Source organism: Melospiza georgiana, chromosome 17 (genome assembly GCF_028018845.1).
Source record: "Melospiza georgiana isolate bMelGeo1 chromosome 17, bMelGeo1.pri, whole genome shotgun sequence".
NCBI lineage: Eukaryota > Metazoa > Chordata > Aves > Passeriformes > Passerellidae > Melospiza > Melospiza georgiana.
In genome coordinates, this window is record NC_080446.1 from 15,187,758 (window position 1) to 15,214,848 (window position 27,091).

Genomic DNA, 27,091 nt, shown 5'->3' on the forward strand with positions numbered 1-27,091 from the left:
GTACAAAATAGCAGCGAAAGTTGGCTTTACTATGAAAAATGAAGTGAAAATATGCTTTGTCAAAGGCTGAAACATATTCAAATTTGAAAACACTGTTAAACATGTTTGTTTGTGTTACCATTGAATGTGGTTAGAAAAATCATGTCGATCAAAGCAAAGGTTAGAAATACATGTATTTTGTAATTAATTGCTTAACTTAGGAGGCACTTCAAGAGTGATTCTTTCCTCTTTGTCTAGCATGATATTTTTATTATTTTTTTATTATCTGTCTTCTAACCTTAGGTTGTGTCCAGCTCAGTGTTCACCCAACTGCTGGAACTGAAGCAGGAAAAGCCAGCAGGAAAGGGCACTATTACAGTAGATAAGGTTTTTGTTTGAAAAAATTCTCTCAATATGTTGTCTGGGATAAACTGGCTTTTCTGGTTTCTTGTCAGTATATCTTCAAATGCTACATATATACAGGAGAAAGATATTTAAAAGAAATTTCAGTTTCTTTTATGGACAAAATATAAGCAAAACTCTGTGATTTCTTGTTTACACTTTTTCCCCTCCTAAATTTCCATGGCAGGGATTTCAGCAGAGAAGATTAAGGATACCAGGGTTGTGTACCTGGAAATTGAAGCCCAAAACTTGGACAAAAAGGTATTGATTTTAAAAATAATATCTTGCATACTTCTCTAGTAATTACATTTTGTGCCTTTTGGTCAGGAATCTCTGTGTTTGCAGACGTTAAGCTAAGCCAATGATCCATTTGTGAGCAAAGGCTTGCTGTATTTTGTGTTATTTACAGTGGAGTAAGTTGGAGATACAATTGCATGTTGAAGTCCACAATGTCAAACTAGAAACTCAACTGCCAGGTTTAGGTTTTAAGGTATTATTTTGGTTTTGAATATTCTGTATGTGAATACCAATCACTTATATAATTGTCTCAAGCAAACTGATATTTCAGTAATTTTGTTAAAGAAGAAAAGGTGGAAATTTAGGTGTTCTGCTTAATGTTATTTTAAGACCAATACAGGATTTAGTCACTTAACTCTCAGTTACCAAAATGATGCGATTTGTAGGGACAAAAGTGGTTTGAGGAGGAGATCTTGGAATTGGAGCTTATAAATGCTGATGACTTACAGAGTGCAGCAGTTTTTAAAAGGAAAATAAAAAAGGAAAGAAAATTAATGCACAGTTTGTTTGACTTCATTCTCTTTTGAAGTATTGTCTACTATTTAGTTAATTCTTTACTCATTTTGGTAAAATATAGAGGAGGCTGATTACTTCTGGGTTTTTGTGTGCAGGATTTCTTGGGTAAATCAGATCAATTTCTGGAGTTTAACAAGCAGAGCAATGCTGGAGCATGGCAGCTTGTGTACAGAACAGAGGTAGAATTTCCACAAAGCGTTTTCCTTGAGTTGATCAGACTGCTTATTCTTACTCAAAGTGAGAGAGAGTCCCACTCCTGGTCACGCTTTGCACCAGCTTTGTAGAGAAAGTATCGTATAAAAAGGTATTCTGCTCACTATGGCTGCAGCAAATTGTTTATTTGCTGCCTGGTGACTGGATGGAACTACCTGAGTAAGGAGTCTGACCACGGACAGCAAATGAGAAGAGGGTCTCTCTTCCTTCTCATTGGTGTTGAGCTTGGCTGTAAAATGTAACTTCACTGAGAGCATCAAGCTTTTATTTCTTGCAGAGCTGTTGCTTGGCCATTGGTACATGCCAGGATTGAACTGGTTGAAGCTATTCTTAACTTGCCATGAAGAGCCCTCATGTCATCATTCCTTTTGAGTTGCATGCTGTATTCCTCATGTGACATTATGCTGTCATATTTTTAAGGTCATTAAGAACAACTTAAATCCATGCTGGAGGAAGTTCAGTTGTTCCCTTGCAAACTTTCTGTGGTGGAGATTTTAATAAACCTATCAAGGTACAGCCTTTAGAAATTCTCTTTGTTGTTCCATGGCATCAATTTTCTGTTGATGCTAACTATGAGTTATCAGGTTGTCTAGTCATATTTAAGTTATTAGATTGCCTTTCTAGAATTGTAGTGCAGCAGATAAGGGATTATATGTCTGTTTTAAAATATGATGAGTTGTCAGATTGAGAAGTCAGGAAATGCAGAAGTGACACAGTTTCCAATGATTAGTCATAAGAAGAATTGTAACTGTTTTTTTTCACTATTCTGGCCAGGGTTTCAAGTTGAGCTTTGGTGATGGTGTCTTGGTTGGTTGGGTTTTTTGGGTTTTTTTCATTGCGGCTTTCTAGCACTGTTTCTAAGTTGACTGAGAAACATGCAGATATTGGACAAACTTAAGTGCCTTGGGATATTAACACAGAGAGGTCTTTGAGTTATCTGTCAGATTTATCCACTCAAGAGACTGGAAGGTTTTCCCAACTCTTTTTCTATCTTTTTCAAGTAGAAATTTAGTTTTGAGTCAGAATTGCATTCCCCTGTGGTCTTGTATATGATACTTAATTCTTTGTGTCCCTGGCTTGTGGAGGTATAGCAGAACAACTGCATATTTTAATATGTTTCTACAAAAGAAAAATCTGATAGCAACTTAATATGGTAATTTTTCTTCTAAGCAATGCATTGATAATTTAAAGGCATTTAAATACATAGATTGTTCTGTGTGAGTGTAATTTCTTTCTACTTTTCTAACACCTAAATGCTTTACATTTGCAGAATTTTACTTCTTCATCCTCTCTCTGAAGAAATCTCATGCTGAAAGCTTGATATGGAAGATTTAGCAAAACACATGCATGCTAATGTTGTTCTTTGTGCAGTATGGTAGTTCCTAATAATTACTGAGATTATTAACCTGGAAATAGGTGTTCAGGTGTTGTCTTGGTGTAAAAGACAGGTGTCTGCCAAAGAAGGCAGGAACCTCCCATGGAAAGGAGACTATGACCCTCTTCCGTCTGAATTATTATAACTTTGAAATGACAGAGCTTTCAGGCAAAGATACCTGAAAAGGAATAGCAGTTCCTTACTACATGACAGTGTGTGTGTATAACGTGGCAAACCAACCCCAAGGCGGCAGCACCGACGAGCAGACTCAGAGCCCCAGGGCCGGCCTTGTCCCGGCTGCAGGCCCCTTCCCCTGCGGTGCAGTTCCGGGCACAGCCAGCAGGGGCGCTGCTGGCTCCCGGCCGGGCAGGGCGGGGCGATGATTCCCCCGGGGCTGCAGGGGGCGCTGTGGCGCGAGCTCGGCCGCCTCTCTGCGCACGGCAATGGCGGCCGGGCTGGCGGAAGGGATGCGCAAGGGGCTTCTTTGGCGAACTCACGGGAAGCAGCCAGGCAGGAACCTCAGAACAGCAGGCTGGAACAGCAGAGGTGAGCAGACCCCGGGTGGCAAACAAAGTGTAGCAAAAAACCCGAAGCTGTGGCAGGAGCAATGGGGGTCCAGCAGTGGCAACCAGGCTCCCACAGGCAGCAGAGAGGTGCTCCCTCCAGAGGGGGAGAGGGGTCCTGGGTTTCCCCTGAGGCACTCAACCACTTGATAAGGGTCTCTTCCAGTGAGGTTGGTTGCTGAAAAGAACCCAGTTCAACAGCTGCTCTTACGAGCAGAGGCTCACCCAGGGTTAGGAGAAGCAGTGAAGGACAAAACTCCACAGTGGTGAAGCTTTTGGGCAGCAGCAGTTCAGCACCAAATTAGTCTTGGTATCTCTGCACTTCGCAAGAGAAAATCTCCCCCAGGTACCAAGCTCACTCCCCAGCTGAGACTGCAGCCAACTACACCCCTTGTCCCCTCCTCCCCATCTTGGCCACATCTTTTGTCCCTCGTAGGCAACAAATGGGAGGAAAATTCCCTGAGAGAAAGAAAAAAAAAAAGAAAAATCCAAACCTTGAACAGGTGTGCTGGGCTTATTGATTGGTGGCAGTGTTCTAAGTGGTGTTTGTGAGTTGTTATTGGTGGGGAATCAACAATCTTAGGTCAGAAAGAAGTCATCTTTGTTCAAAAGTGTGCAGCAAGCATATAGAGGAGGTGACTAAGAGGTGCATATTGTCATTGGTTAGAACTGACATGATATGGTCTACACATGCTGTTTTGTGGGGCTGTATTTGCTATAGCCCAAAAATATTGTGTTGTTATTTTGTTTTGTTTGTTTTCTAGAAGCTTTCTATGCTTTGGAGTTCACTTCAGAATTATGTACTTCTTCAAAAGGATAGCTTTTTTCTGTTAGTTCATTTAAGCCAAAATTCTTGATGTATGGGCAAATAATCTCTGAAATTTCTCAATGTAGCTGTGAAAAAGGATTAAGCTGTTCATATCCTTAACATGCTGGGGAAGTTAGTCAGGGGAGTCTAGACTGATAGTCAGGAGTTTCACTAACAACACTGAAGTATATAATGTTGCACTACTGTTTTATTTTTAATTTGGAATTTGTTCCTCGAAACCTCTTGTTTGAGGCTTCCAAAAATTTACCTAGTGGTGAAACTTTGGGCAGCATACACCATTTTGGTGTATGCCCTAAACAACAACTTTGCCAGCTCTGTGTGAGGATTAAATGCTGAATATGTGTGTGAACATAAATCTTTCGCTCAAATGTTATGTACGGTTATGGCAATTCTTTCTTCATTGTGATTCAGAGTGATGTTCTCCTTGTTCTGTGTTAAGAACAGCTCATATTTGTGACACAGCCTAATCTTTGTTCCGGTCTTATGAAAAATAAGTGAGAGCAGCATCTCAACCCCATAGTTACATAAATAGAAATAACAAATGTAGCAAATAGAAGTAGCAAAATAGAAATTTGTATTTGTTGGTATTCTCAGGTTTAGTGGCGTATACACAAAGGCAAAATAATTTTCTGTGGATTTTGAAAGTTCCTCCTGTAGATGAAAGGGGCCTTTTTCTTGCTGACTGTATTCCATGGCTTGTAATGCGTATTGGAGAGTTCATTTGCGAAGAAATAATAAATAAGTCAATACAGTGTCCTGCAGTATTGGAGGGTTTTGTTTGCAGCAACACCACTCTTTGGGCTGCCTGCAGTGAATCTTGGCCAGTCTTAGAAAAAAGCCCTTGTAAGAAGAGGTTTGTTTTAAACCATACCGTGTTGTGAACTAATAATTGAACTGGTCCTTGGCATGGCTGTGAGGGGAGTAGGAGCAGGAAGGAGGGGAGACGAGATATGTGGAGATGGCTGGATTTCCTGAAGCTCTCCAGGTGTACTGGCATAAAGGAGACTCTTCACTGGGAGTCTGCACCCTGGCTTCTGCACAAGAGAAGGCCTCCCTGGCATGATCCAGTCACTTTTGGGTGATGTGCAAACATCAGAAATGTTGGGAGAAGCCAAGTAAAGTCCAGGGAGGAGGGGTGGGAATTGCTTCATGGTGGAGTGTTTAGATGAGAAGAGCAGAAGTTAGGTGGGAAGGATGGGGGAGGAGAAGGGGAAACAGTTTCTGTGGTATCTTTTGCCATTAAGACACTGGAGATGCCATGGTGCTTCCCATTTAGGTGACTACATTAAGCCATAATTCACCTGGCTGTTTGCATGGGTTTTCCATTGATACCAGTGGAAGACACCCTTTAGATCTGAATAGTCCTGTAAAGAGCCCTATGTCAAATTCAGGTATGTGGCCATTGAATTTGACATCCTTAGCAGGGTGTGAAATTACCCATGGGTTCATCTTGTCCCATTGTCCTTAGGAGAAAGCTGTCACTGTAGTTTATACTGGAGTAACGTCAACTTGATTTCTGAAGGCAGATCTCAGAAAGAGAGTTCCTGAATCTGTGTGGCATGTGAGCTTCAGAGGAGGAAGAGGCAGCTGCTTACAACTGTCCCTTAGTTGGCTGCTTCTGGAATTACTTGTGTTCTGCAGTTGAACATGTTAGAAATGCTCCTCGCTGGTGATTTTGTGGAGAGCTATGACACCATGTTCCTGTAAACTGGTTATTAATGTATTTTTATTTGTATATGCATTGCTGTTCTGCATTATCTAGTTCTGAAGCCTTCATTCTGACATAAAAATTACTGTTTATTAATAAAGTATTTATAATTTGGTTGGTATAAGATGCAGAAAGAGACAGACTTACTGTTACATGGAAATTGGAATTTCCTTGTAAATTGATACTATTGTTTGACAGAAAAAAGGAGCACAGTTTGAATAATAAAGTTTTAATTGCTTGTTCCCATTACCCCAGTTGCATATCTTGTCCTGAATGACCTCACATTTACACATTTGTCCTGTGAAATGTTGGGGGGTTTTAATGTTTCTTTAAAATATTTATTTATTTATTTAATCTCTTCCATTTAAACCAGGGGAAGATTATTTTTTTTTAAGTTTTCACCATGCATACTTAAATGGGTGAGGAAGTGAACATGTTCCTCTCTTGAGATTCACTGTGGCTGTGTGTCTTTGCTCCTGGGTTTCAGTTAGTGGTGTAGCCAGCATCTCCAGTCCTGATGGCACGGGGGAGTTCACCAGCATTGATGCAGAGCTGTCAGACAGGAGATGGGGCAGTGAGCCATGGCCAGTCTCCCTACTGCAGGACACCTGCCCATTGCCTGCTTCCTCCTCCTTTCAGGTGCAGTGTGCAGATCGTGACAGTGATGGCTCCCATGACTTGTTAGGCGCTTTAGAAACGACCCTGGGCACATGCAGACAGATGATGCTGCCTCTCTGGTGAACCTCCTCAGTCCCTGCTTAGTCCAGATTTCAGCCTTTCAAACCCTTTCTAATATTGACCTCGGACATGCCCTTTTAGTTATTGCCTCCAAATGTGTATTTTTGTATTATTAAGCCAACATTTAAAAATAATAAAATCTGGTGTGGGAATTATATTTCTTTGTTTTCTTTGGGTTCTGTTACCATTCCTATTTCTAAAAATATCCTTGAGCCAGTTATCTGCTGATCCTGTTGTCCGCTGAGCTACTTTTCCCAGCAGTTCAGCTTGCTTTGGCCTCTGCTGAGTCAAGTGAAAATAGAAGTGCGTTTTGATGTTGTAACATGTGAGTCCAGAAACACAGCTTGTCTCATATAATCTATGTGCTGGAGCTGGTCCCCCTCCTGAGCACTCTGGTCACCTTGCCTGCTAACAGCTAACTGTAGTCCTTCCAAGGGGCACTCGTCTTGGTCATCCAATACTAGAGTAAGTTGAGTCACATGCTGGTGGTGCTGGTTTTGGTTTGTTTGCAGTGAAAACCTGACATCTCATTCTCCTGGAGATTGAGATTCACCTGAATTGAGGCAGCTGTATTTGCACACAGGACGTAGCCCAGGATTACTCCAGTTGCCAGACAGCTTGATTGGGCATAATACAAAAGTGGGTGGAAGGTTCTTGCCTTTTTCCTAGCCCTTGTGACTTCAGAACCAATATGAATGAATCCAAGCAGGTAAGCACTGCCACTGGGAACCTGTGGCCCAGGCTTTTTTAGCCTTCCCACCCTGAGAATTTTGCTTCCTCTGCCTAGTGCTGGTGGCAAAAGCACTCTGTTTAGCTCATCAGATAGTGGCCAAAGTAGTCACAGACCTTTCAAAATTCAATTTCTTAATTATGCTGGGTATTTTGGTAACTCTGAAACTGGGGAATGTGTGGCACTGTCTGTTTCAGTGATTTGCTCTCCTGTAAAGGCACATATTTTGGAACATGCTTCTGTGCTTGCTTTCTGTAAGTGGAATATGAATGCATTCATCCTGAGAAAAAAACAAAAGAAAAAAACGACAAAAACTCTGGCATTATTAGGATAAAATCCTGGAAGGTAGGAAGATTTTTGTTGGGTATCTTTTTTTTTTTTTTTATTTTCTGATTGTAGTGACATGAGTAGATGTTACAGTATCTGTTCCTCTAGATTGAGACAGAATATTAATTTTTGGACTATGTGATGGGAGGCTGCCAGATTAACTTTATGGTGAGTTGTTCCCTACTGCTAGTATTGGTAGATGACAGGACAAAAGCAGTGAGGTTGTGTTCAGTACTTTTATTGGCAGCATGAGTGACTGCAAATGCAGTATGAATATGCAGTGATGAAGTCTGCAAAACACTAAAGGATACTGTGTTTTTGCTTTTTGTGATCAAATAGCACTTTAATGGAGCTAGGGCTTCTTAAACGTCTTTTGAGAAATTGGTTTGGTCTGTCAATGGAAAGGATTGCTATGGGTTGGAAATACCTGTACCCAAGTGGGAAAAGGGGTGCAGGCTTGTGTACATGTCCCTGCGTAGGGTTGCTGTGTGCCTGGGAGAAAAGGAACTGTGTGGTCTTGAGCTAACCCCCTGTTTCTGGATATAGTTTGTTCTTATTTGTTTGTGCTGACATATCAGTGACTTGCTGCCATCATGTTGCCTGATCAGGTGGGTGTAGACTTCACTGCCTCTAGTGGAGATCCCAAGTCACCAGATTCTTTTCACTACATCAGCCCAGATGGGATAAATGAGTACCTTGATTGCCATCTGGAGTGTGGGAAGTGTAGTCCAGAATTATGATACATATGTAATGATCTTGACTGATCTAGTCACCATGTCAAAAATGTGACTAGAACAGCTTGTTCTAGCCCTCCACTCGTTTAATGATTGAAGGGCTGCCTTTCCTTGAGAGATCCCTTTAGGAGCTGCTACTGTTTCCTCTTGCTTCTGTCAGTGCTAGGGAGGGCAATGGCAGCCCTTCATAATTTGCCGTATTTGCTTGGCTTGTCCCTTCTGAGTCCCTTGGTGCTTCAGCTGGGCACTGATCTCTTGCTGCAGATGATGCATTGCAAACATGAATGCCCTATTTGGTTCAATGGGAATGGACATTGGGAGCAATGGGAGCAGTCATGTTTGTCTGCTTTGTCCTGTAGCCAGGCTGGGAGTGGTCTGGCTTTTCTTTTGCTACTTTGAAATCTCCTGAGAGTCCTGTGGGGTGCTGCACTGAGAGAAATTATCTAACTCTCAAGCCCAAGTCTGAAACCATTGGATACCTGGTGCTAGGCCATGGGCGGCTAGATGATGTACCAGTTCCTTGTGGCAGGAATTCTGTCTTGGTGTCCAGCTACTTTTGGTGAATAAAACTGAAGAGTGAGTTATTACAGCACTGCTCTTTCTCATTTTTATTGTTGCCCTTTCTTTCCAGTGACAAGCTGTTTCCTGCATTTGGGTTTGGAGCTTGGGTTCCTCCTAGCTGGCAGGTAGGGCGTTCACCATGCCGGGCCCTTGCTCTGTCCATGTCTGCATTCCCTAACTGTTTGTAATGTCCCATTTCCCAAGGTATCTCATGAGTTTGCTTTGAACTTCAACCCCAGCAACCCTTATTGCCAAGATGAGAACACCTTTTTATTAATAATGCCACTGAGTGGGGGAGATGTTTGAAGTGCTGTGTTTATTTCACAACTGGTAGAAATCAAATGCAGCACCAAGACATGGGGCAAATATAGCTTTACTCTCACCTTGATGCTGACAAAAGCAGATGTGTGTTGATGCAGGCAAGCTCCATAACCTTCAGTGAAAGGGTCTAGATTTAATTGATTGTCAGTCTGTACTGAAATTTTTGTTGCTTCAAATTGGTTACTTCTGCTGGGTTACAGGTGCCAGTGGATTCAGCTCAGCCCTTTGCCTGTGCTTGTTAAGATTCCAGAGCCACCATCTGCTGAGGCTGTTAGAAACCAGGATTTCCAGACCAGCAATGTGGATATGTTTGACCACTCTCTTTTCAAGTTTGTCTTAAAAGCTTGCTTTTCTTCATAGCCATGGTTTCAGGTTATATTTGGTTTGTATGGCAATGTTTTGGTAGTGGGGGCTACAGAGGCAGTTTCTCTGACAAGCTGCCAGAGTCTTCCCTGGTATCTAATGGAGCTGATGCCAGCCAGCTCCAAGACAGACTCATCACTGGCAAAGACCAAGTCCATCAGTGATGGTGGGATAACAGATTTAAGAAGGAGGAAAAAAACCTTGTATGACAGCACTCAGAGGGAAGGAGTGAGAATGTATTAGAGGATCAATACTAGAGACACCAAGGCTGGTAAATAAGAAGGAGGAGAAAGTGTTCCAGGCACTCAAGCAGAGAATGCATCTTGTGGAGGGACCTACACAGGCAGTTCATTAAGATCTGCAGGTTGTGGTGAGGACTCATATGGGAGAAGTTTATTGAGGATTGTTTCCTGTGAAAGTGACCCTTTGCTGGAGCAGGGGAGGAGTGAGGAGAGACTTTCCTCTGAAGAAGGAGCAGCAAAGATGATATGTGAACTGACCACAGACCCCGTTTGCTGTACCCCACTGAGGGGGGAGGAGAGAGAGAATTTGGGAGTGAATTTGAGCCTCAGAAGAGGGGAGGTGAGGGGAAGATGTTTTCAAGATTTAGTTTTTACTTTTTTTAATCCTACTCAGATTTGATTAGCAACAAATTCATCTGATTTCCCCATGTCAAATCTGGTTTGCCTATGACGGTGGGTGCTGAGCAATCTCCCTGTCCTTATCTTGATCCATGAGCCTGTTGGAGAATTTTGTTCAGACATGGCTTATAGATTTTTGTTCAGACATGCCATAATCATATACAGCTGATTGAAAAGTAAAAGGCAGCTGTAAGCAGCAAATTCTCAAGCACGTTCCTGTAAACAGCAGAGTTCTCAGGCTTGTTTTTTAATAACAAGTAAATACCTTGGCCTTGGATAGTTATGGGAAAGCAGAGTGACAAACGAGGCCTTGAGAACCATTCACAACAGGATGAGAAAAACAAGTCTTGGTCTCAATAACAAACCACAGGTATTGAAAACAAAAGGAAGGGTTGGTGTGTAATCTGTAGCCAATGATGAGCTCGGGTTTTGCAATATGTATGAACTTAATTAACACGGTTATAAAATGTGCATGTTGGATCAATAAATTGGAGTTCGATGCTGATCAAAGGATGGGTCGTCTCCCTTCGCCTCGTCAAATGGTGACACCTGATCGTGATATGGCAACGCACCACGGAGGAGGGAAGACACGGGTCAGGTCCTGAGCAGCCGGGACGGCAGTAAACGTGAAGAAGAAAAAAAAAAAAGGGATAAAAAAGAAGCTGAGACGCGTCGTGCCTCGGGTGTCATACAGGCAAGCCCGACTGATACTTGCTGCACGGACCTTGAAGAGGCTGCAATCAGCGCTGGCGATTTTATGTATGAAAAGGCAAGCAGCATATGATTTATTTACTGCCTTTTTACAAAAACGGCAGGTTAAGGGGATAGATTTGCAGAAGGATTTACCAGGGCTTTTATCTTATGGCTATGATAGGGGAGTTTTCCTTAACCCCCATACAGTTCACGAGTTAACGGAGTGGCGTAAATTTGGTGATTTATTATGGGAGGCTACTTTAGAGGGTGATAAAACTGCCTAGAAGTTAGGTAAATTATGGTGGGTCGTTTGCAATGAATTACTGCAGTTTCAGGCTGAGAAAGAGGCTGCCCAGCAGGCTAACGCCGCTCATGGGTGTAATAAAGGATACGATCCGGACAGGGGATTACCATTAGCCCCTGCAATGAGGACGGTTTTATTACCTGCTTCGCCACCCTCTTCAGCAAGCCAGGCTACACAGAGCACTTCTGAGGCTCCCCCACCCCCTGAACAACAGCAGCCATGGCCGAGACCTCCCGATCATCTCCCGAAAATCAATGAGCCGATCCCTGGGGTGGAAAACGACCTAGCGGGGGCTATTGCAAGGGAACGGAGGTTGTCGTGGGCTGCGCTTGCCACAGAGGCAATGAAAAAGGGTGATAAGGAAATGATCAGCGCTGCTACCGAGCTGGCTTGCCCTGTTGTATTCCATCCGTAGGAGGGAGGGGGCATGCAGGCTAGTATTACAGCTCTTGATTGGAAATTGCTGTCTCAACTGCGATCTACTGTTAGTTAGTTTGGAGTTAAAAGTGAGCCAGCCAAACAGATGTTAGATTATATTTTTGATACTAGCCTCCTTCTCGTTAACGATTGTCGTGGATTAGCTAAATTGATCTTTACTCAACATCAGCAGTTGTTATTTAATGCTCATTGGCAAGGGCTTTTTAATGAGTGTGTGGCGGTCCAGAGGCAGCCTGGAGACCCTCTCCATGGCATAACTGTTAATGAGCTTGTGGGCCTGGGACCTTTTCTTCGTACTGAGGCACAAGCTCTATTGGGCCAGGAGAAGTGCCGGGAGGCTGTGAGGTTGGTCAGGCTTGCTATAGAGAGGGTAAAAGAGCCAGGAGGGATACCCGTGTATATGGGAATTAAGCAAGGGGCAGAAGAGTCATTTGGGTCATTTATTGATAAGGCTGCTGCCGCAATTGAAAGGGCTGGGGTGCCAGAATATCTTAGGGAAGCATTACTCAAGGAGTGTGCTCTCCAAAATTGTAATTCCGCTACTAGGAGAGTGCTTAATACTCTGGGTGCCAATTGGACTGTAGAGGAGGCATTAGAGAGGATGGCTTTGGTGCCAACAGGAGCAGAAGCCTTTGAAGTAGATGCAATCAAGCAATTAGGGCTAAGCTTACAAGAACAGGCAAAGACCTCTCAGAATCAGGTGTTAGCTGCTCTTGCACCACTTCAAGCATCAGTAACACTGCCTCCAACGTCTAGTTGGTGCCAGAACCGCAGTGACCACGTACCAACAGAAGTCGTCGCTGCAGCATCAGCACCCTCTCCTGTCTCCAACCCGACACCACAGGGAGCTTCGGCTTGGAACCACCAGCCGCCGTAGAAACTATGCTGATAACCTCGCATCCACGGAAAATTCCGACAGGGACTCATGGACCTGTGTTATACAGGGTCAAGCTGGGTGCTCTGCTGTTCGGAAGATCATCTGTGTTGGGACTATTTGTTTTGCTTGGTGTCATTGGTGTGAACTATATGTTATGGTGCATACTCCTTTCCCACCACTCCAAATTAACAAAGGACTGAGAATTGCTCAGCTGGTGCCACTTGAGCCAAATGACTAAGGGATTACAGACTATGAAAGGACAAGAGAGGGGGGAAAATGGTTTTGAATCCACCGGAGGACTTACCTTACTGACTTTGAACCTTTCCGAGAGACCCAAGAAAAGGGTGGAAGTGGAATTTCAAGGACAGAAAGGATCATTTTCAGGCTTGTTGGACACTGGGGTCGATTCCAGCATTATTAGCCCTAGCTGTTCGCCTCCTCTCCGGGTTCGCATGAATGAAAACAGCTAACAGCCTTCTTTTCTTAGTCCAATCACCACCTACCGCGCAATGCCTGATAAGGCAGGACATTATGGCTCAGTTGGGGGTGGTTTTAACCCTTTGGGGTAAAAGCCATTGCTCGGACCATGGCTGGGGAACCTTATAGAGATACTGGGTGTGCTTTTAAATGCTTTTGCTTATTTTACCTTGTGTTTTTAATTGTATTCAAGATATGGTCAGTAGAATGATAGAGAAACCCTGGCAGACTAACCTCCTTGTGCAAAAAAGAAAAAAGGGGGAATTTGTTGGAGAATTTTGCTCAGACATGGCTTATAGAGTTTTGTTCAGACATGCCATAATCATATACAGCTGATTGAAAAGTAAAAGGCAGCTGTAAGCAGCAAATTCTCAAGCACGTTCCTGTAAACAGCAGAGTTCTCAGGCTTGTTTTTTAATAACAAGTAAATACCTTGGCCTTGGATAGTTATGGGAAAGCAGAGTGACAAACATGGAGGCCTTGAGAACCGTTCACAACAGGATGAGAAAAACAAGTCTTGGTCTCAATAACAAACCACAGGTATTGAAAACAAAAGGAAGGGTTGGTGTGTAATCTGTAGCCAATGATGAGCTCGGGTTTTGCAATATGTATGAACTTAATTAACATGGTTATAAAATGTGCATGTTGGATCAATAAATTGGAGTTCGATGCTGATCAAAGGATGGGTCGTCTCCCTTCGCCTCGTCATGAGCCTTATTGTATTTTCTCTCTCTTGTCCAGCTGAAGAGTGGGGTGATAAATGGCTTTGATGGGCATCTCATATCCAGCCAGGGTCACCCCAGCACACTGCTGTATTTAAGGGCAGCTCCCAATGCTAGATCATGACCTTTAAGGGCTGAGATCTCTCAGCATGCTGTCACACAGAATTGTTCTTGAACAAGCATTTTTCACTTTTTTTTTTTCCTCTGGTCTTAGGCCAACAGAAAGTTGAAGTAGAAATCCAGTGCTAAAATCCAAGCATTTCTTCTCAGTTCAGCCTTGTCTGCCTCACTGGGATCTGGGTCTGTGATCTTTTAGGGTCTTTGTGCAGCAGTTTTGAGCAGTACCATGCTAAAACCTGATGATGGACAATGTAAACAGTGACAAATGAAGCTGCATTGATACAAGCCAGGAATAGGCCAATTTAGATGGATCCATAGAAGAGTAAGTACCATCTAAAATAGGACTTAAAAAAAAAAATTGTTTGGTTAAACTGAAAAAAGCTTTTTGCATTAGAAAACCCCTTAGAGATTTCTGTTACAGAAATGGTTGAATTTTCAATCAGGGATTGTTTTCTCACTTCTGCACAAAGAAAATGAAAAGATAGTGTTCCCAAGAGCTTCTGACCTTGTCTAATTAGGACATAACCAATTAAACAAGGTAAATTGACAAGGTAGAAAGGAGGAGTAAACATAGTCTTCAGCATATCTTTGCTAGGTTATTTTTCCTGCAATTTCATAGAAGCAGAGAATGGTTTGAATTGGAAAGGACATTAAAGATCATCTAGTTTCAGACCCCTGCCATGGGCAGGGAGACCTTTTGCTAGACCAGGGCTGCTCAGAGTTCTATCCAACCTGGCTTTGAACACTTCCAAGCAAGGGGCAGCCACAACTACCCTGGGCAACTTGTTCCAGTGCCTCACCACCCTCACAGCAAAGAAGTATCTAATCTAAACCTACTCTCCATTTGAATCCATTCCTCTTTTTCCTGTCACTACATGCTCTTGTAAAAAGTCCCTGTCCATCTTTCTTGTAAGCCCCCCTTAGGAACTGGAAGGCTGCAATTATGTCACCCCTAAGCCTCCTGTTTTCCAGGCTGAACAAACCCAATTCTCTCAGCCTTTCCTCCTAAGAGAGGTGCTCCATCCCCCTGATTAACCTGGCGGCCTCCTCTGGACTGGTTCCACCGGGTTCATGTCTGTCTGGCACTGAGGACTCCAGAGCTGGGTGCAGCACTGCAGGTGGGGCCTCAGCTGAGGGGTCTGGAGGGGCAGAATCCCCTCCCTTGACCTGCTGCCCACACTTCTTTTGATGCAGCCAGGACATGGTTGGTTTCTGGGTGCCAGCACACACGGCCGGGCGTGTGCAGCCTCTCATCCAGCAGCACCTCCAAACCCTTCTCATCAGGGCTGCTCTCGATCTGTTCCTGCCCCGGTCTGGATCAATACTGGGACTGATACCTGGCTCAGATGCAGCACCAGCATCTGGCCTTGTTAAACCTCAGAGATTCCTGTGGGCCACTTCTCAGGCTTGTCCAGGTATCTCTGGATGGCCCTGTCCTTCAGGTGTGTCATCTGCAAACCGGCTGAGGGTACACTTGTTCCCTTCATGTACTAATGAAGATATTAACCAACACTGGTCCCAGTATGGACCCCTGAGGGACCCCACTTGTCACTAACGTCCATTGGGTCTCTGAGCCATTGACCACTACTCTCTGGATGTGACTGTCCAACCACTTTGTTACCCATCTAACAGTCCACTCATCAACTTCATCTCTCTCCAATTTAGAGAGAAGGATGTTGTGGGGATCTGTGTCAAAGCCTTTACAGAAGTCCACATAAATGACATCTCTGTCCCCTCCCTTGTCTACTGAGCGATGCCGTTGTGCAAGGCCACTGGGTTGGTCAGGGAGGACTTGCCCTTGGTGAAGCCATCTATGGGTCCCACAGACTTAAGTACATTCAGATACCTCAGGTGATCACACACCTGATCTTTACTTACAGTGGGAGGGACTTAGCTCCTCCAGTCCTCAGCCTGCTGTCCATCCACTCAAGAGGTGTGGAAAGAGAGTTTGCCATTGAAGGCTGAGGCAAAAAAGCTATTGGGTACCTCAGCCTCCTCATCTGTTGTTACCAGTTTTCCGGCATTGTTGATCAGGGTCTAACACCTTTGACTTTTCTTTTCTGATTAATGGGCCTATAGAAGCTCTTCCTTTTACCCTTTGCCTACTTTGTCAGGTTCAGTTCCAGCTCCACCTTGGCCACCCCTACACAACTGAACTTTATACTCTTCATGGGTGACCTGTCTTAGCTTCAACTGTCTATGCATTTGTTTCTTTCCCTTTAGTTTGACCAGCAGTTCCCTACTCAGCTATAGTGGTGTCTTGCCTTCCTTGCCTGATTTCTTGCTCCTGGGATTGCTAGCTTTTGTGTTCTATGGAAAGCTTCCTTAAAAGTCTGCCAAGGTCTGTTCTTCTCCCTTGTCCCCGAGGGCAGTATCCTAGAGGATCCCCCTGCTTGTCTCTCTGAAGAGCTGGAAGTCTGCTTTCCTAACCTTCAGGAGCCTAATTTTACCTGACCCATATTTGTCAGGACTGCCAATTTCATCAATGCAGTCAGTGCAGGTTGCCTCTGATCTTGATGTTCCCAATTTGCTGCCTTGCGTTGGTAACCAGCAGATCCAGTAATGCATCCTCTCTGGCAGGGCTGTTGATTATGGGGGTCAAGAAGTTATCTTCTTCCATGCATTCCTGGAGTCTCCTGGATTGCCTACAGCTCACTGTGCTACTTTCCCAGCAGACACCAGGACAGTTCAAGTCCCCCAGCAGGACAAGAGCCTCCTGTAGCTGGAGCAGAAAGGTTTCATCAACAGGCTCCCCTTGATCCGGCAGTCTGTGGTGGACCCCAACCATGAAGTTCCCTTTGTTGCCTTGGTCACTAATTTTTACCCACAGGCTTTCTATCTGATTTTTACCCACATAGCTGCTCTTCACACTCAGTCCACCTCTTGGTATAGAGGGCAGGCCTTCCACCTCTTCTTACTCTCCTGTTCCTTCCTGACAGCCTGTAGCCATCAATAGCTGTATACTCTAGTGACAGGGTTCCCATGGATGTCCCACCAAGTTTCAATAAGGGCACAAAGTTGTAGCTTTCTAGGAGCACCAATGGCTTCCAGGTCCTCCTGTCTGTTGCTTGTGCTCTTTGTGTTGGTGTAAAGCACTCAGCTGGGCTGTATCGCCTTCCTGGAGGAATATTCATCATTCCTTTGAGATAATTTTCTGCTGTTTCCCTTTTGGTTTTATTACCATAGGAAACCCTGGCTTGTCTCTGTAAGTGTGCAGGTGTGTTCCAGTGATACTTACACACTTCAAAGTCAGCAGGGTATAGATGCACTTTAGCTGGGCTTTTGATTTCACCCCCCGATGCTGGCATGTCAGTCCTAGGCTCATGTCTGCCAAGTCTGGTCTTATTGCCTTCCCCTTCAAACCTAGTTTGAAGCCTTCTCAATCAGCCCTGCCAGCTCAAAAGCTAAAATCCTGAACTTTCTGATGTTAAAGGCACAAAAACTAATGTGAAGAACTGTAGAATGGGGAAGAAATGTGCAAATCCTATCTCTGCAACTGTCCACTATTTTCATCTCTATGCTTCCTATATTTCCAGTTACGCTGCTGCTTTATTTTCCCTTCAGGAGTTCACAGCTGTGTCAGTTGTCTTCTGGCTATGCTGTTTAGTAATGCTTATAAAATAATGACTGGAGGAATTGTGGGCTCTTGTGCAGCTTTCCGTCCTTGTGTTGTAGGGATCCAAGGAATAACGGATGCCTACCACCAAATTCTGCTGCAGATCCAGCTCTACAGGCCAACCAACTTCTCTCCTATTATAAACCACGTGGCAAGGATTGCAGCACACTTGCTGCAACAAGGAACTGCTGCAGTAAGTGCAAGGTCTTTATTGTGGATATGCTTTGGGTTGATGTTTCTGTTTTCCATGTTGATGGTTGAATAGAATGGAATAGTAAATTGATGTTAACTTCCTTCCTTTGAATTCCAAGTTTGGTCTTCTATTGTCAGCCTACAGAGAGCATGTCGATGCTCTCTCTTGGTACATACTCATATGAACCTATACTGGGTAGACACATTAGTTTCATTGCTCAAGTGATATTTATTTCTCTCCCAGTTTGCTGGCACTGTTCTTACTGTTGCGTTGTACAGGGGTGCTGTGTTGGCTGTTCAGCCAGTTGGACTGAGGCAGCAGTTGCCTTGCTCTAATCTCTCTTACCAAGCTCTGTTACCTGTAGGGCATGCACATAGAATAGAGTTTTGTGCTGAACAATTTTGCTCTCAAGAATGTTGAGAAAAAACCTCTAAGCAGCTACCAGAGGGCTTGACTGTCTGTCCCACCATAGTGGCATGGAGTCTGAGAACTGTTCAATCACTGTGCTGATTGCAGAGCATGTGTGCTTCTCTATGGTCATGGGCTCATTTGTGTGCTGGTGTGGCCATGTTTGCTGTTAAAATTTTACTTCATTTCTTTAAAACTTAATTAGTTTTGCTTAAGAATGAAGGACTTGGATGTACTGATGATTTTAGCTGATTTCATTCTGACAGACCAATCAGAAAATTTTGACATATTACTGTGCTACTTGTTTTATCACCAAGCTCTGTCAGCATTTTGGTGCTCCTTAATATTTGTATGTATATCAAATGTATTTCCCATGCTGTGAGCCACTTGGGCTAAGGAGATCCATTTCTTGCATTTCTGAGGGTATTTTTTAACTTTCCCAGCACTTTGGGGAAATATTCCTCATTCTTGTAATGTGTTAAATATCTCTACTTTTTCTTTCAGATTTAAACCTAACTATTTAAATAAAGAATCAGCATTTGGGTACAGCAATTTGTATTAACTGTGCTTTGGAATTGGAAATTCAGTTTTCTCTTTTTCATTGTGTTTGCCTCCTTTTAAGTCTGTAAATAGCTGCTATAAAACAGCAGTTGCTCATTTCAAAACCAGGTACTAAACTTCAGCTTCTGGAAAATTATAGAAATTTTAAACACTTTACCACACTAACACATTGGTTTGAGGTACTCATTTCTTTCTGGAAAAGCTCTTGTTCCCTTCATGTTACCTCTAGAACCTCTCATGGTTTTTATCACTGCTGTGTTTTGGATATCTAATACTTCTAATGCTTCTAATTAGACACACCCGAATTAAATTATCGATAAAAAAAGAACCAAGGCTTTTTGAGTTATACTGCAGGGATATTAAATATCTCTAGCTTTTCTGAACGCCAGTCAGTAAAACAGCACCTATCACTGAATTTCATATGCAGCTGTGTTTATTTACTAGTACTTTTTGTCTCTAGTACTTTTTGCCTATTGATGTAACTGTTCTTTATAAATTGAACTTAATACTTTCTCTTTTTTCTAGTACAGAGAAAATTGGAAGTGCACAGTGAAAGTCATTAGGCATAGGAAAAATGTGAATGAACATAAGTTTCTTTAATGTTCTGGTTTTGTCTCATGCACAGCAACATTTCATTTCTTTCTTAGCATATGGGAGTGCTCTATCTGCCTTCAGTTATGTGAGCTCTGATGTTGAAATACCTAACAGAACTGAGCTCTGATGTTGAAATACCTAACTGTATGCTTTCTCATGTTTTTCAGCAATACTTTTATCTTGCTGATCATCACAGATGGAGAGATCACTCATCTAGACCAAACTAGGCAAGCCATTGTTAAAGAGCCAGCTGCACAAGACATTGTCCAGTTTGTGCCTTTCCAACAGTTCAAAAATATATGTTGTTTTTTTTTTAATTCAGAAGAGTCCCATTGCCAGGATGTATGCATCCTAAAAATGACCACGGTCTTGACAAGGCAGCAAGCTGCATGCTCAGAGGACATGCCTGTGCAGCTTGTTCCCAGTGAGAGTTGAGATGTTGGCTTCTGTGTTCAAAGCTGTATCTTGCTGTCTTGCCATTCTTGAGAGCCTTCATTGTATAATTGATTTTGCATACTATCTCTTGGCTATTGCAGGCTTAAAGGGGATGTTCTCTGTCCTGGGATATGAACATTTAGCAGAGAACTGAGATCATACTGTCAGTCTCTGATGCTGAGGCCCATGAGTGATTGAAGTTGAGGTCAGTCTGCTGCTGTCGAAAGCAGTTCTGTCACACACCAGCTCCCTGACTTCCACTGTTGGCATTGGTGTTCATGCATTTTGCATAGTCTATTTGCTTGAGTGATTCAAATGAAAACCCAAAATGAGAGACCTTGCTAGTGGCTAGGGCAGTTTTCACTCAGACTGGGGCCACATAAGGGCTATGTGAGTCTGAGGTTGAAGTGAGAACAAGTGGTTTTTCATCAGCAGTGTTCACTGAGACGGACTGGAAATGCTCCTAAAGCTGTAGCAAGCAATTCTTAAAACAGAATGAGCAGGGGAGGTGTTCTGAATTCTCTAAGAGAGTGTTTCACTAGGCTACCAAATCTGTTCTTTGTGGTATTTTTGATTTATTCTCCCCATTCTCCTTTCAGGCTTCCCAGGAAGCACTTTCCCAGATAGTTCTGGCTGAAGTGCCCAAGCAGCTAGTGTCATTATATGAATGGCTGGGATGGCCACCCCTGAAACTGCCAGAAATCAAGGTGATGTAGATTCAGCTAGCCCTGGCTACCTGTAGCTTTGGGGTGAAGGAGAGCTGCTTGCAGCCACACTCTCTCTTGCACACTGTGGATGCTCGGTGCCTTGAGATTGCACCAGTCACACCACTTCTTTCACCTATTTGCGCTGAGACTTTGATCTTTCAAAGATTTCTATTGAAAGAAATGTAAATACAGAAAAACCTCCAAGTGCTGGAAGTTTTTGTCACAGAAAGATTGACCTTGTTTGTTTTCCACCTTGCAACAGCGACACTTTGTGATACATCACACTGCACATAGTTGCTTGACACAGCCCATCTGCTGCTCACTATGAGAGTAGGCCTCTGAACTGAGCTGCTCTAGTGCTGACCTTGGTGATAGAAGTGTTGCACCTGTGTTTGCTGTAATGACACTTATCATGTGCTCCTGGATAGGTGTCTTTTATCAAGCTGCCTTTCAAATGGATGTGACCAAAGACTGTTGGTTGGATGCCTGAGGTAGTTCCTGTTGTCTTCATAAAGTGCCAGTATATTTTTTTTATGTTTCAGTGACCATACCTTTCTGACCATACCTTTCTTTTTAATCACATTTTTCTATTAGCAAAATTTCTTTCTGTGATGAACTCCTGCTTGAAGCCATTGTTATAGTTCAAGAACACTGCACTTGGCTTATTTATGTGGGTTAAATGAGAATTAATCATTAATTAATGGAATTGGGGTGAGATTAATGAGTCATATTAATGTGACTTTAAAAATCCTGTAGATGGAAACACTGAAATGAAGATGCTTGGAGTGAATTCTTTATATCACACAAGTTACAAAGCGAAGAAGTAACTTTTCTGTGGAAGTCCAAGGAGGTGCCACCTCGGTAGTGTGAAGTGTGCATTACATGATCTGGGGACTGTAGAACAGGCATATGATAGCAAAGCACAAATGTTTTGAGGAAGTTGGTTTATTTCAAAGTAGAGACAAAGAAGCTTGGGGTTGTCATTGCACTACAAGTTTCAACACTTTCAGTTATATAAATAAACATCCTACTTAGACTTAGATAACATGTCTGGACTCTGATTTCCTTCCTGGACTTTTCCCTTTGTTTTCCAGCAATGTGGATGGTGATGTTTCAGTATCTGAGTGAGCCTAGGTTCAGTGAGATCCAAATAAAAAGCAGAGCCAGTTGTCCATCATTGTTAATTTTGTTCCCCTTTAAGACTGCTGAATCCCACAGCCCTTTCTGCAGCAAAATAAGATGTTCCTTTACTGTGAAGTTGCAAAATGTATTCTCACCATCTTCTGGTTTATCTACCTGATAAACCAGAAGATGGTGAGAATACTTTGACAGACTGCATCTGTGATCCAGGCCCTGAAACTTAAATTACAAGCTTGAGTGAAAGCAGAACTTGGGGTTGAATTCCCAGAATTCACAGAATGACTAGGTTGGAAGAGACCTTCAAGATCATCAAGACCAACCCATGCTCTAACACCTCAACTAAACCATGGCACCGAGTGCCACATCCAGGCGTTTTTTTAAACACATGCATGGATGGTGACTCCACCACCTCCCTGGGCAGGCCATTCCAGTACTTTATCACTCTTCAGTAAAAAACTTTTTCCTAATGTCCAACCTATATTTCCCCTGGTGCAGCTTAAGACTGTGTCCTCTGGTTCTGTTAGTTGTTGCCTGGAGAAAGAGACCTACCCCCACCTGGCTACAACCACATTTCAGGAAGTTGTAGAGAGTGATAAGGTCACCCTCAAGTCTCCTTTACTCCAGACTAAACAACCCCAGCTCCCTCAGTCATTCTTCACAGGGTTTCTATTCCAAACCCCTCAGCAGCCTTGTTGCCCTCCTCTGGGCGTGCTCAAGTGTCTCAAAGTCCTTCCTAAACTGAGGGCCCAGAACTGGACGCAATACTCAAGGTGGGTCCTCACCAGTGCCCAGTGCAGGGGCAGAATGCCCTCCCTGCTCTTGCTGGCCACACCACTCCTGATCCAGGCCAGGAGCCATGGGCCTTCTTGGCCACCAGGGCACACTGCTGGCTCACGTTCAGCTGGCTGTCAACCAGTAACCCCAGGTCCCTTTGGTCTGAGCACTGTCCAGCCACACTGTCCCCAGCCTATAACGTTGCAGGGGGTTATTGTGGCCAAAATGCAGAACTGGGCACTTGGATTTGTTAACTTTATCCTATTGGACTCTGCCCATCCGTCCAACCGTTCCAGGTCTCCCTGCAGAGCCCTCCTACCCTCCAACAGATGGACGCTCCCAGCTTGGAGTTGTCTGCAAATTTACTAATGAGAGACTGAATACCCTCATCCATGTCATCAATAAAAATATTGAACAGAGCTCGCCCCAGAACAGAGCCCTGAGGGACACCCCTGGTGCCTGGCTGCCAGCTGGATACAGCACTGCTCACTGCCACTCTCTGGGCCATGCAGCCAGTTCTGAGCCCAGCACAGAGTGCTCCTGTCCCAGCCCTGGGCTGCAGCTTTTCCAGGAGTGTCAAAGGCCTTGGTGAAGTCCAGATACACATCAACATCTACAGCCTTTCCTGCATCCACCAGGAGGGTCACCTGATCACAAAAGGAGACCAGGTTGGTCAAACATGACCTACCCCTCCTAAACCACTGCTGGCTGGGTCTGATACCCTGGTAGTCCTGCAAGTGCTGCATGATGACACTCAGTATAAACTGTTCAATTACCTTACAGGGTACTGAGGTCAGGCTGAGTGGTCTGTAATTACTTGGATCCTCCTTCCCACCCTTGTTGTGAATGGGTGTCACATTGGCCAGCTTCCCGTCATCTGGAACCTCACTCGTGAGCCAGGACTGCTGGTAAATGGTGGAGAGCGAGTTCATAAGCTCATCTGCCAGCTCCCTCATCACCCTGGGGTGGATCCTATTTGGTCCCATGTATTTATGAATATACAAGCTGCTCAGCAGTTCTCTGACTGCCTCCTCTTAGATAATGGGGGGACCATTCTGCCCCCTGATGTCATCAACCAATCTAAGAGGACAGCTGTCCTGAAGGCAAGTCGTCTTCTCACTAAAAACTGAGGCAAAGAAGGTGGTAAACACTTCTGCCTTCTCTTAGTCTGCAGTTATTAAGTTCCCTTTCAGATCTAATAAAGAATAAAGCTTGGTCTTACCCTTTCTTTTACAATGGATATATTTGCAAAAACATATTTTATTATCCTTTACAGAAGTTGCCATTTTAAGTTCAAACTGACCTTTGGCCTCCCTAATTTTTTTTTCCCACATGCTCTAGCAAGCCCCTTAAATACTTCCTGAGACACCTGACCCTCCTACCAAAGATGATACATCTTCTTTTTATTCCTAAGCTCCTCCAAAACCTCCTTGCCCATTCAGGCTGGACATTTGCCTCATCAACTCATCTTTCGGCACACAGGGACAGTCGGTTCCTGTGCCCTCAAGATCTCTGTTTCGAAGCACACCCACCTTTCATGAAGTCCTTTTTTTTTAAGGGTGCTTCCCAAGGAACTCTCTGAATAAGTCTCCTAAGTAGGCCAAAGTCTGCCCTCCGGAAGTCCAATGTAAAAATATTATTGGTGTTCCTCCTCATTTCACCAAATATCAAGAATTCTATAATTTCATGATCACAGTGCCCCAAGCGACCTCTAACCACATCTCCCACCAGCCCACCTCTATTTGCAAACAGCACATCTAACACAGTCCCTCTCCGGTGGGCTCATCCACTGGCTGCAACAAAAAGTTGTCCTCCACACACTCTAAAAATTTCCTGGACTGCCTTTTTTCAGCTGTATTAAGTTCCCAGCAGATCTCTGGCAAATTGAAGTCTCCTACAAGAACAAGGGCTGATGAACCTGAAATTCTAGCTGTTTATAGAATAAGTTGTCCACCTCTTCTTCCTGGTTGGGTGGACGATAACAGACTCCAAGTAGGATGTCAGCCTTGTTGGCCTTCCCCCTAATTCTTACCCATAGGCTTTCAGCTTCATCGTCATTAGTTTCAATACCTATGGCAACAAAAGCCTCCCTAATATAAAGCGCCACCCCTCCACCTCTTCTCCCTTTCCTGTCTCTCCTGAAGAGCTTGTAGCCATCCAGTGCAGCACTCCAGCCAGGTGAGCCATCCCATCACGTTTCCCTGATGGCAATTATATCACAGCTCTGCTGCTGGACCATGGCCTCCAGCTCTTCTTGTTTGTTACCCATGCTATGTGCACTGGTATACATGCACCTCAGCTGGGCTGCTGATTTCACCCCAACTCAGGCTTACCACCCTTGGGTCTGCATTCAGACAGCGCAGATGCATCTCCTTCCCCTTTCAGACCTAGTTTAAAGCCCTCCCAACAAGTTCTGCCAGTTCATGAGCTAAAAACGTTTTGCCCTTAACAGAGAGATGGAGCCTGTCTGGTTCCAGTAGGCCAGGTGCTGTAAAAGTTGCCCCATGATCAAAGAATCCTAAATTCTGCCAATGAAACCAGCCCTTGAGCCACTTACTGGTAATGTGAGCTCTCCTATTCCTTTCACCATTTTTCTCAAAAGGACTGAGGAAAAGATTACCTGCACCCCTGTTCTATCAACCACTTGTTCTAGTGCCCAAAAGTCTCTTTTAATTGTCCTGTTGTGCTTCTTTTCAATCTCATCACTGCCAGCCTGGAGTCTCAGCAGTGGGTAATAATCAGAGGGCTGAATCAGCCCAGGCAGTTTCTCAGTAATATCCCGTACCCAAGCCCCAGGTAGGCAGCAGACCTCCCTGTGGGGTGGGTCTGGTCAACATATGGGGCCCTCTGTTCCCCTCTGAAAGGAGTCACTCGCTACAATTATCCTTCTTTTCTTTTTCATATTGGAGGTGGTGATCCGTCTTACAGATGAATCATAATTGGGAGGCTCACTGGGCAAATAATTTTCTTCTAAACCATCTGTTTAACTCTCCAGATCCAGGGGCTCATACCTATTCTGAAGTGGCACCTGGCTAGGGGATGGGGGTCAGGAGGAATTTTTATTATTACGTCCCCAAGCAGGGACCCATTTCCACTCTCCTTCATCTACCAGGTGTCCTTCTGTTGTCTAACAGTGGGAGGCATGGGTATCCTCTGACCCTTGGTGGGCCTCTCTCAAGGATGGAAGGGCAGAACTCCCCCAATCTACTTCCCTTTCACGTTCCCTGATACTCCTTAGTCTTTCAACCTCCTCCCTAAGCTCAGTGAAAGGAGATCATTCACCTGTTCACACCGCAGGCAAATTTCTTCTGCAATGCCCCCTGAAACCACTGATAAGCTCAAACACTCCGCACAGGAATGGGTCTGGACAGGTGGATCCTTTTTGGAGGGTTCCATCTGGTTACATACACTATTACTGACTACAGTTTTCGATCACGTAAAAGCCATTACTAACAAAATCCTAAAACCTACCAACCAACAGAAACACTGCAAACAATACACAGTACCCTTACTAGCAGGAAAAACCTGCAACCCTGCCTGCTTGCCCTCCCTGTGCAAACTGCCTTACAAACTCAGAAACGTGCCACACCCCTGTTTGCCCGCTCCTGTTCGCTGCACTCAGCGTCACTGCGCTCTAGCTGCTAATGCATGATGGAGGAAGCTGCACTCCATCTACCATTACGTAGCTTGTGCTTGAAGGGCTATGTGATTGAGCCACTGCTGAGCCAAGATGAATCTATTCTAGTTTTTAATTCAAATCTATTTTGACTATGTTATGTTCTCTCACGTTACATAAATAGCAGCCAGCTTCCTCTAGAGAAAGTTGGACTGTCTTTCTTGACACCTAACCTTGCAGCACCCCATTTTTTTGCACTTCTTGCACTGTCATGCACTTCAATACTTAGTCTTGAAGGAAACCGAGCAACCTCTCATCTTGAGTGGCTAAACTGAAATGTGTTAGAGGTGTGGAAGAGAGGGAAGAAAGCTGCCAAGTCATCTCTGAGAAACTTCTCCTTTGGTTGAGAACTTGTGTTCTTGATTTTTCAGCTGCTTACAGCCTGTAGACAGAGCTCTCTTTCTCTGTTATACATACAAGAAACCTAAGGCTGTTTTTTTTGTCTGTGTGTATTTTGAAGCCCATTTTACTACTCCTTGTTAAACCTCTGCCAGTTCCCATGCAAAAGGGAGTGAGTCCTCTGTATCTGCCCTGTAAGGAGTGAAGTCACTGTTCTGCAGCAAGCTGAGGTATCTCCAGGTATAGGACTCGTCTATGGTAGAAGAGACCTTTCCTGTTTTGGGGAGGAAGAGGCCAAGAAGTGGTAGAGGCAGGTCTGAGTGGGGTCTGGGGAAGTTCTTTCCACTATGGGAGCAGACCAGAATTTGAAGGAGATGCTCCTTACCCACAGGTAAGTGGCTGAAATGTGAGCAAGAAAAGGGACAAGTTCTGTAGTTGTAACTGAGGAGGAAGAGCTACATGGGTGTGGGCCTGTGTGAAAAGCCATGGGAAGCTAAATTTAGAAGCTACTGACCTAGGACGGCAGAATTTTGCCTGTTTTCTGTGTTTTACTCTCCTTGGGGCTCCAGGTTTTAGAGGAAGTGCAGACATCTGCTGGGCACTTTGGTGGAAGGATGGTAGCTCTGTTTCCTGCCACATGCCGCCCTGGGTGTAGCTGGAATGCAGATTGATGGCACGGCACGGCTGTTGAGTTAGAGGAGAGGTCAGGTTATTTTCCTC

General features: G+C 44.1%; 1 long non-coding RNA gene across 1 annotated transcript; it reads left to right on the top strand.

The window, feature by feature from the left end:
• Positions 1 to 8,471: 8,471 nt before the first annotated feature.
• Positions 8,472 to 24,791, top strand: LOC131090689 (uncharacterized). Its single transcript, XR_009115332.1, has 2 exons — positions 8,472 to 9,097; positions 17,604 to 24,791. It is a non-coding gene; the product is annotated as an uncharacterized LOC131090689 (long non-coding RNA).
• The last annotated feature ends 2,300 nt before the right edge of the window (positions 24,792 to 27,091 follow it).